Source organism: Sinohyriopsis cumingii, chromosome 15 (genome assembly GCF_028554795.1).
Source record: "Sinohyriopsis cumingii isolate HCF-2022 chromosome 15, ASM2855479v2, whole genome shotgun sequence".
Taxonomy (NCBI): domain Eukaryota; kingdom Metazoa; phylum Mollusca; class Bivalvia; order Unionida; family Unionidae; genus Sinohyriopsis; species Sinohyriopsis cumingii.
The window spans coordinates 30,346,418-30,358,383 of NC_142975.1; positions in this window are offsets into that span (position 1 = coordinate 30,346,418).

The following is an 11,966-nucleotide window of genomic DNA, read 5'->3' on the forward strand; positions in this document are numbered from 1 at the left end:
TCAATAATTTTGTAACGGGTCATATTGGTCTGAATTCAGTGGAAAAACATAGCACAATCATGTAACGAATGACGAAGCACATTTACTTTTCAGTACGTTGCAAGTCGGTAAAAATTAGTTTGCGTTTTAAGCCACTGTTGGTAGCGTTCGTAAGCGTAAACTTTTTCCCTACAAAAAAGAAACTTTCACAGCACAGTTAATGTGTTCCAGTCATGTTGGAAAATGCAAAAAACATCAGATTCCATCACTTTTATTTAAGTTTGGTACTGACTTCCTTTGAAGAAAAGTTCTTTGCAGTTATTGAAAGATTGTAGTCGGCTTTCTTTGATGAAGGGTGCATGTGCTATTGAAGTCACCGCTAATGGACAGCTTTGGAGAACCAAACCAATGCCCATTTCTTATTGTGGCGGCAACATCAAATAGTTGTATTGCATGATTGAGACTATTTTTTCCATTTGCTGAGTATGTTTTCATAACAGTCGGTGCTTCAGAGGTAATCTGTTTCCTTTGAAATTTCAGCAAACTATTTTATCTGGGTACATTTTCAAAAAGGAATTTGCCATTGTTTGGATTATTCTAGTTACTCAGTCCCTCATGCCTATTGAATAAACCAATGAGTAAGATGTATTTTTTTATTATTTACATTTGTGGTAGCAGCATGATGCTGCCTTCCACACATGCGTCTGAAAATTAACAATTGGTCAACGGACAATAGAGATGCAGGTGTTCTGATGAGAGGGATTATTACAGAAAATGTGAGTGTTCTGAAGGATTTAATTCAGAGTGAAAAGAAGAGGAATTTTACTTACCATCCAGGGGGGCCCTGAGTGGCCGAGTGGTCTAAAGTACTCTCCATTACGGATCACTGCCATCTCACCTCTGTCCGCGTGGGTTCGAGTCTAGGATTCGGCGAATGTGAGTATGTGAAAAAACTTGCCAGTAGCTTCTCTTGGGTAGGTGGTTCTTCCCAGGGTTTTCCCTGGTTCTTCCTCCACCATTAATACTGGCTGCCATGCATTGCCTATCGTGTGCTGAAAAATGGCGTTAAATCCCATAACAACAACAACAAATTACCATCCACATACAAATGTCAGTCCTTGTAAATATACTAATTACTAGCAAGTGGCCGAAAATCTGATGAAAGATAGATTACGAGATAATGTCTGGTTGATCTCCATTACCAGAAGTCAACAACAAAAAAGCAGATATTTCACAACATACAGAACTCGTGCTAAATGTCAAGATAGGCGCATTATGATATAACAGTGCGCTGTTTAGATGGTTTGTTAATATGGACAAAGAATTTGTTTATGTAACAATAAACAAATTTCAGTGCATTTTATATCCAGTTTGCAGCTTCCTTTCATGGGGCCTCTGAATTTCTGCACTCCAAACCAATGGTTGTATATTAAAGTTTAAACAGCCAACAATGTTGCCAATTAAAAAAAGCCACATGGTATGTTTTGCAGCCAATAAGGAAAAACAATCCAAGTTTGCAACATTGGCAAAGACCTACACGATCCCAGAATAAACTTTTTATGCATTTTTTTCTCCGTACTTTTAAGAAGAAAAAAATACTTTTTCGTGTACAAGAAAAATGCATATAAAATTTCAGTAGCCAATCCACGATCATCTTGTATTATTCATACACGATCTCTTCCCCAAAATGATGACAAACTTTTATGTTTTTTTACGTACTTTTTAAGAAAGAATTTTTTTGTGCACAAGAAAAATACATGTATAGGAAATTTCAGGAGACACGCCATGACTGTGTTATATCCTAATTCCTGTTATAACGGAGCGCACTATAGCAGGGTCACACTATACATATATATATATATATATATATATATATATATATATATATATATATATATATATATATATATATATATATATATATATATATATTGTTTCAACATTAGCTTAAATTTCAACAGTAGGCTATTGCTTCTGTATTTTCTATATCAGTGATTAATTTCCTCTAATTTGTGTCGTAATAAAATAAGAATAAAAATATTAATAATCCCCGTTTTATAAATGAATGCAGATTTCATCAAAATCCTCTGTGCCATGCACACAAACCCCTCTCTCGTGTAAGGGAGAGACTATGGGAAAGTAAGAAAATTGAGCTTGCACCAAGTAACCTTCAAGAACCTGGCACTTTTTAAAGGTTAGGCGCACACATTCCATGGGATTTTAATACAGTGTTCACCAATGATACAAAGTTGCAATAGCATGTCAAGACTTGTATGGTACATTCATTTGTAAGGAGGAATATCCATGCTGTAATCTGTTGAATGTTTTGTATGTTTTTATTTCCTTCTTCATGTTTTGTAAAACCTATTTTAACACAGTTCTAGAAAATATTATTTAATATTAGTGTCCAAAGGCAGCTGTACCCTCCTTCGACCTTTTTTTATCACTGTGTGGATTGGTAAGGCAGTAGACTTCTCAAGCAGTAAAAGAGAATGAAAAAGTGTCTTTATGGTAATTTTACACAAGCCCAACACCACCTCCCTCTTTCTCTCTCTCTCTCTCTCTGGACCATTGTAGAAAGATAGCATAAAAAATCCATCTGGACCTGTAGTCATATGATTGCAACAGAAAGGGGAAAGTTAGAAATGGAGGATACAGTTAATTGTATGGTTGGTAAAATGTTAATTAAATCATAATAATGACTTAGATCAACTGTAAAATCTTTTAAATCTTTGAATTACCTGTTGCTGGTTCCTCATTTTGCTTTGTTTATATTTCCAACACATTTTAATATGCTTGCCAGTATGTGAAAGCCACTGCATTTAAAGTACATGCAGTTAACTATGCTGTGTTTGTAGTGCTCTACTTTCTTTATTTAAACCATCTTTCTTGCTTAAGTCGTAAGTGTGTCTTGTATTTATTTAATAAATATGAATGAAAATAGAAGCTCAAAAACTAAAAGGACCAACTAACCAACTGGCAAGGCAGATTGCAGTTATTCACAAATGGTTAAGAACTTCACTTTGCAGTGGACACACTGGACAGGGCTGTACCAAGTTCATTCATTTCGTCAATACACAGTTGCTTGTAGTCATTCTTAACTGCAGTGGAAATGCAAGTATGTGTATTTGTAGGTGATATAAATAATATATATATATATATATATATATATATATATATATATATATATATATATATATATATATATATATATACATATAGAGGATGTATCTTTCATATCTTGACACTGGACTCATCCTTTAAGCAAGTATATATACCATATATGGCAACAGCCTTTTTGATGGAGGTATATTTTTTGTAATCTGAATTTGTTACTAAATTTTCAATAATTTTTTACTTTTCAAACATAAAAGACAGCAGACATAAAAGACAGCAGGTTGTTTGTATAAGATATATTCATGTCACTACAGGGGCAATTATGTTGCCATGTTCAAAGTTCTCTTAAGAACATGCAATTATGTGAATCTCATCTGAAAAAATTAATTAATCCCACCTCCCACCCAATACCCAATTTTGACTGGACCATTTATAGTATCATTTCTTTATTTTAGAGCTGGATCAGCAATATACCTGTTGATTGTTGTTGTTGTTGTTATAGGGTTTAACTCCATTTTTCAGCACAAGATAGACTATACGTTAGACCTGTTGATAAGGAACAGAATAAACTGTAGTTAATTGACTGATATATACAGATATATATGTCATACTGTATTTACAAAATTCACAACAGTTTGAGTTTCTGCATAAAAAAAATATTCCTTCATCCCTTTTATATCTGCAGTGTTATTTCAGTCCTTTTTTTCTCCATTCATTATAACTTTTTGTGTCCAATGCATCAATCATTATTAGTGGGGATTTTTTTCTCCATTCATTATAACTTTTTGTGTCCATGCATCAATCATTATTAGTGGGGATTTTTTTCTCCATTCATTATAATTTTTTGTGTCCAATGCATCAATCATTATTAGTGGGGATTTTTTCTCTCCATTCATTATAACTTTTTGTGTCCAATGCATCAATCATTATTAGTGGGGATTTTTTTCTCCATTCATTATAACGTTTTGTGTCCAATGTATCAATCATTATTAGTGGGGATTTTTTCTCTCCATTCATTATAACTTTTTGTGTCCAATGCATCAATCATTATTAGTGGGGAATTTTTTCTTCACAGATAAGGGTTATAACTCACTTCAAGTTCTTGACTACTAAGACTTTCTGCACTTGTGATTAGTAACATGTCGCCTACCAACACTCCAAAACTAGCAATTTTCTGGGTGAACCAGTAAATTTTTTTTGTAATTTCCTATTTGTTCAGTTGCTTCAGCCAAGTATGTTCTGAAAGTAATTTTGAACACTTGTAACATAAAGTAATTTTGAACACTTGTAACATGAAGTAATTTTGAACACTTGTAACATAAAACTAAATAATGATAATGACATCCAAAATGCAGTTCTATACAGATCAATATTTGTTAAAGATAATTTAGGAAGAAAATGATGGTACTTTATCTTCAATTGCATGTAATGGAACCCCCATTATCTCAAAATACCCACAAGATCACATTTTTCCATGTGTCAAAATATTTCCTTTAATAGAACGTTGTTTTAGGGGTTTTTTGTAGGGGTTTTTCCCCAATTAACTTATACCCTCTACTGTGAAAATGGAAATGTTCAACCCCAAATTTCAATTTTGTACTTAAAAAATAACATAAAACTAAAACTTACTAGAAACTTAGAAATGTATTTTAGCTGCTAAATTCCATCAAACATTGATATTCATAGCCCAGATATAGTTTGTAATAATGTGTTTTTATATTAAAAAAAGACACCTGATACACCAGCCACATAATTTACCATTAACAAATCTATGAGTCACTGACCCAAAAATAACAAATAACAAGGGCATAAAAGATGCAAACAAAATTAGACTTGTGCATTAACAGAGATTAGGCTGACAATAGGCTAATCTATGCACCTCCCCTCCCCCCCCCCCGTACAAGAGAGAGGCTACTCCAAAATATTTGGGCATTAAAGACGGGCAGTGTTTTGAGGGTAGATTGTTGATAATCATTTTGGTGTTAAAAATTAATGTTAGCATCAGTGATAATGTTATATACATTCTTTTATCATATCAAAACAAGCAGTGATATTGGCAGTGTGAATCCCAAGCATGTCATTTTTCCTTTTTTAGAACGGTGAATTTCTGACTGATGGGACCATATTGGTCCTTAGTAAGATCATTATTTGATGGGTCTTTAAATTTGAGGTTCATATGAACCACAGTATCCATGAAAATGGGTACCCCATGAATAATAGCAAATTTTGGATTATATTCAATTTACAATTTTTTTAATTTATAACCTTTTCATCTGGTTGTGGTGTTTATAGCCAACATAATGACTTGGTGGCATTGAAAGCAGTTTTAAGGTAAAATGAAAGAAGGTACTTTCATTGTAAATGTCAAACATATACACTTCCATATAGATATGTTTTGGTAAGTGCGGTTTTGTATGACATGTATCAGTGTTTCAAGGAATGATTTTCAAGTTTTTGATTTAGAGCTGTCAGGTTTCATGGATATTCATAAATGTTATTTTTGTTGATGCTGTTCTGGTATACTATGTCATGGTGTTGATGAATTTACCAAGTGAGCACAGTTCATCAATGCCTTGCATTTGGACCCAATCCAGCGAGGATTTCACAACCTCTTATTCAGCATAAAATACACCATTTTGGCATAATCCAGCCTTAATATTGGGCCGAATGATTTTTTAATTTTTGCATGTGAGCAAAATTTCATCAATGGCTTGCATTTGGACCGAATCTGGCATAGGTGTGACAATCTTTTATTCATCTAAAATACACCATTTTTCCATAATCCAGCCATAACTGATGATTATATAATTTGGCATGTGAGCACAGTTCACTGATGCCTTGCATTTGGACCCAATCCTGCTTTTATACATAATCATGTTGTGTCAGAAAAAGACACTTTTTGGATACCCTGTTGTTTAAATAATGTAAAGTTATTTAGGTCAAAAAATGTTCACAAAATATGTCCTTATTGTATGCTTATGTCTTCACATAAATCAAATACCTGAGACCAAAGGAAAAAATAAAAACCCTCATCATAGAAGCACCTCAGATACAATACAATGTCTTATCAAGTGGTAGCAGAAACAAAATTATAACATTTGCCAGTCGGTAACTATAATGGACTGAGATTTTGTAAATATAAACAAAGTTTCATGAGGGACTGAAGACTAAAATAGAACATTTAATTTGAAATGCAGAAAGCATTCATGAAACAATTTATAAGTTACATCAAAATCACAAAGAAAAGAAAAAATGTAAAATTCAGCTGTGGCATCTTCCAGCATTAGTTGACACTTCTAAAGTAGCTTCATGCTTTCCTCAAGTCATATGATTATATTTTGATATCTTATGTCTTCAGTTTGTTTGATTGTGCACAGATTTGTTTGTGCACAGATCTGCAATTTTATGCATGTATTTTCATAAGGCTCCGAAGAGGATTAGATATGAACAAATCTTTTTATATAAAACAAGGCCTCTCATCCATCCATACATTGTCTAGAAATCCTCTTAAAATCCTTGTATTTTCACTATAATATAATCCTAAATCCCCACTGATGTCCTTAAATGTTCGTTGCAGAAAGCAAATGCCAATATTTTACCAGATTTTCTCAGAAAATCTTGTTCATGCACATGATGAAGAAATTAATGATGATGTGCTGAAATATTTTGCAAGAATGGTTACTATGCATGTCTAAAAGAAACGGGTAATCGACAATATTATCTTTCCAGTACTATATTAATGGACTGTTATTTGTCATTGGCTGTGCAAGTCAAGACTAGGACTACAGAGCCATTGCCGTACCCATGGATGATAGCACAGAACCCTCATCTTCAGATTCGAGAGACGATTATTATTATTATTATTATTATTATTATTATTCAAATACTATATTTGTGCACTGCATTATGACTATTGTCTAATAAAATTTGGTGCATGTACTTTAAAATTAGACTTCAATATGACTTGCTATCAATTTACAATGTCATTTGATCCTATGCCCTCTTCCAACCACCATATATTTCCACATACATTTTAAACTGAAAGTCACATACAATCCCTTTAATTTTGAAAAGCATGGCTGAGAAGCATGTGACCTGCATTGTTAGACCAGTAAGTACGTACACTTTTACTTTAAAATCTTCACAGAAGCTTATGCTTCACTTTGACTCTTTGACTTTACAACACGTAAATACGACACTAACATCACCAATATTGGTATGCCAACGATACTTTAAGTTCATGATTACTAAATTTACCATGATCAATTTATATTAAACACTGCAAAAAGACATTTAATCTCTAGTATTTCTGTCTTGCTTAATTCAAATTCAGATCTTTCACTTATACTCAGCTTTGAAAAATATTGTTTATGAGAATTGTAAAAATAGGAAAAGGTTCTGTAATGTATACTAAAGAAAGAAAAAACCTATTGTCAGTTAAAAATTAATATTACTCAATACTCAAACAGTAGTAAAGCATTAATTAGAGAATGCACTGACTTGATAAATATCCCACTCAGACATTTTACTTATTTACAGTATTATTTCTTTGATAAAAAATTATTTTTATGCGGCAAGTTACAATACATGTACCTGGAAAAATAATTAAGTTGTTAAATAGGTTTACATAAAATGTAATCTTGCTCATAAAGTTACCAAAGAAAAAGTACATTGCTCTATGATAGCAATTAGGTCATCATTACCTATTTTTTAATTATCAAAACTTGGAGAGAACACGGAACTTCTTTCAGATGGAAGCAGATGAACTTGTAAAGATATTGAAAATTATTGCCAATTGTTATACAAAAGATAGATCAGTACGAAGATAATTGTTTAAATTCATTCGAATTTTTACTTATGAAATGGGTAACTGATATTATGATATAATTGCGACAGATTTTTTATCATTGTACGTTATTGTATTCTTTTCAATATTTAAACTTAGCATTAGAAAAGATAAGGTCATCTTGTACCCAGACTTGCATGTACCATTGCTCATTAGGGGCCCTGAGTGGCCGAGTGGTCTAAAGCGCTCACCGTTACGGATCACTGCCATCTCACCTCTGTCGGCGTGAGTTTGAGTCTCAGGCTCGGCTAACGTGGGTACGTGAGAAAGCCTGCCAGTAGCTTCTCGTGGGTCGGTGGTTCTTCCCGGGGTTTCCAGGGTTCTTCCTCCACCAATTATACTGGCCGCCATGTATAGCCTATCTTGTGCTGAAAAATGCCGTTAAACCATACAACAACAACAACCATTACTCATTATGTGATATGTAAACACTTGTTAAAACAAAAGCATTACATCCAAAGGCAAGTATTGAAAGATGCTAGGCACAGAAAAATGTATGAGATCTATGAATATTATGATAACAACTTGAAACAATCAATCCAGCTATATACATCTTATTGTTATGGATCAAACTCTGATTTAAATTTACAGTTATGTTTCTAAGCCATTCAGTTATTCCATAATGATTATATTTTGATGGAGGTGATTATTTGCATTCACATTAGAAAATCAGGTAACTTTTTATCCATTTTCATTAGATAATTTGCCCCTAAATTTTAGAAGATAAGTTCACTCAGTAATCCTGTTGTGTATTTTAAAGTCACTATTTGTTTCATATATATATATATATATATATATATATATATATATATATATATATATATATATATATATATTGTTATGTATATTTGATTTAATTGTTTGTTAGTTTTACATTTTTTATTTTTTTAATTCCATTACATGCTATTATAATGTAATTTTATTTACTGGATTTGATATTATCCAGAAATTCATTTCAGTTTTTTGAAAACCTAATATTGGAATTTTGTATCTAAAAGTTGACCTAGTTCCTGATCTTGATTCAGAATCAGCAAGAGTTGCAGTAAATAACTTTATTTTTTTTTATTCATTCTTAGTGTGGGATTTATAGAGTGAAATCGAGGTTGTACGTGACTTCAGACATGTAAATACCCTCTACGTTGTTATTTCAAAATTCTGGTCTTACCGGAATTGCACAGTAGCTAGATTTAAAAGTGATGTTATTGAGAAAATATTTCAGTTCAGCTTTCAAAACACTCAGATGTCAAGGTGTTTTTTCTGTGACCAATTAATTTTAATTTTTTTCCAAATTATTTCGATTCTAAGAGATTAATTCTTTTTCCTGGGAATATTTAAGTGCTCGTACAGAATTCTTGGACAAAGACATTTATTTAAATTTTATTTGTAATATTATTTTATGTGGTTCAGTAAAGAACTGTTGACACCTCAGTACTATACTGACTACAGTATACGTCATCGCCTTCCATTTTCGATTTTCGTTTGGACTCGAACTCAAATTTATTAGAACATTTTATTACTAGGCTTCTAAGTTTTAATTCTTGGATTATTTTCGGATTTGATTCGTAAAACCGTAAGTTCTTTTTCTCATTTTTACCTTGTTTTTTCTAGAGAAATAAATTATTTGTTAAATTTTGCGAAGCTTGTTGTCTTCACTTTTCTCTCGTTACGGTTTATGAGAGCCTAAACACGTAACAAAGAAATTTTGGGGCTTGTCCTCTTCAGGCCAAGTATTATGGTCCCTACACAGTTGACAGGAAAGTAAATGATTTAAATTACATTATAAAACTCCTGGGAGGCGAAAAAAAAAACAACTTTGCCACATAAACATGTTAAAGGAGTATATTGAAAGAGACCGCCAGGTTAAACATACAATTAATTTAGTTGTACCTGCCCAACTCAGTGAATATTTAAGTAAAGGAATATCATTGGATTCAACTAATATTGGAGTTACAAATCTTCATAATTCAGAAATTATAAATCATCTGGACCAGAAATGTTTATATTTGCAACAGCAAGAAAGAAATGAACTTAAACATTTATTATTTAAATATGAGCACTTTTTTCCAGATGTTCCTACAAGAACCAACAAAAAATTTCGATGACGTTGAAATCGTAACTTTTAAGCCTGTGAAACAACACCCGTACAGGATTAACTCTCTCAAACAGGAATACTTGAAAAAAGATATTCAGTATTTGCTGGTGAATGATTTCATAGAGCCCAGTAAAGGTGACTGGAGTTCACCATGTATACTTGTTCCGAAACCAGATAAAACTTTCCGTATGTGCACTGATCATAGGAAGGCGAGCAGTGTGAAAATAACAGATTAATTTCCATTACCAAGAATCGATAACTGTATTGATAATATTGGAAATGCCAAGTATGTCACCATATTTGACCTTCTGAAAGGATTTTAGCAAATTCCACTAACCGGAGGAGCAAAGGAACTTTCTGCATTAGTGACTCCAGATAGACTTTACCAACATAAAGTGATGCCGTTTGGGATGAAATCTTCGCCAAGTACTTTTCAACGTCTCATGAATCCGATTACCTCTGGTCTATATAATTGTGATGCTTACATCGATGATGTCATCATCTACAACGACACCTGGAAAGAACATTTAGCGAGAATTCGGAAATTCCATGGTTCGAAATGATGCGCAAACCTTAAACATTTTGTAAAGCAGTCTACCTTTGGTCCTTGTCCTCTGCCTGTAGTTACTGAATAAACATATATTTCTGTTGATTTGTATCCTCTGTCGCTGTCTGTATTGTTATCGTATACAAGCGTTAAGCTTATTGTATAACAGCTTTCAATGGGCCCTTATGCTCTATTTGTACTGATATAATCGCAAAGAATTCGTATATTTTGTATAAATCCTTTCCATGCTTTGAAATGATACACTAATACACCAATATTAGATCTTTTTAAATTTAATAGGCTACATTTGGTCTTTATCTTCAACACATACTGATGCAAATGCCACGAATTTAACATAAAGTTCTATCGTAGATCCTTTTCTGCATTTTTTAAAGATAAGCATTTTCAGATGGAGCATATCTTAGGTCCTTATAATCTACCTATACTCATCTCATATGTATGCTTTTCTATTAATTCCTACCATATGTCCTTGTAGGATACACGGTAATAATTGTATGGAAAAATGGAAACCAGTCTGGAATGGATGAACATGAATGTAGACTATGTATGGGTTTGGCTGGCCAGGATTGGTTGATAAAGTAAGTTATGTTTTTTTTAGCAAAAAGATTCTTTTGAGAGCTTTTCCTAGCTGTAACTGAAACAAAATAGAGACATTATTTTATTGATATAATTTCATTCCTGGAACAGTACTGAGTTTGGAACACTAGTTAATGAAATTAGCACCCGATTCTTTGGTGCGGAATTGAAAGCACATGTTTCAAACACATGTGGGTCCAGAAAATGCCGCGGCTCATACCCTTTTCTCAATACAGAAGCTGTCATCAAAGTTTCATCTATACTGATAAATATAGGTTTGATAATGAGCACTCAGAAATTTAAAGTTATTGAATTTTTAATATCATGGTATTTGCATATGATTACTATGGAAACTGAAATAGTACCGTGAGCCCTATACATGCTTTGGAATAAAACAGAAACATTAGACCTATTCTATGGCAGTTTATCTTAGGTCCTCTTCCACACACACACACACACACACACACACACACACACACACACACACACACACATATATATATATATATATATATATATATATATATATATATATATATATATATATATATATATATATATATATATATATATCATACTCTTATGCAACATTTCCTCAAACTCTTTTTTAAAACGATTATCATCTCAATCATTGCTATGTTATGTTATTCTGGCTAAATTCGGTATGACAAATTTGAATAATAATAAATAAATTTTAAAAATTTCCGATAGAAGCTGTTGCAAAACATGCAAGAAAAACAGCTATATAGTGATAAGTACACATCTGCCACGGCTTGCTAAATGATAGG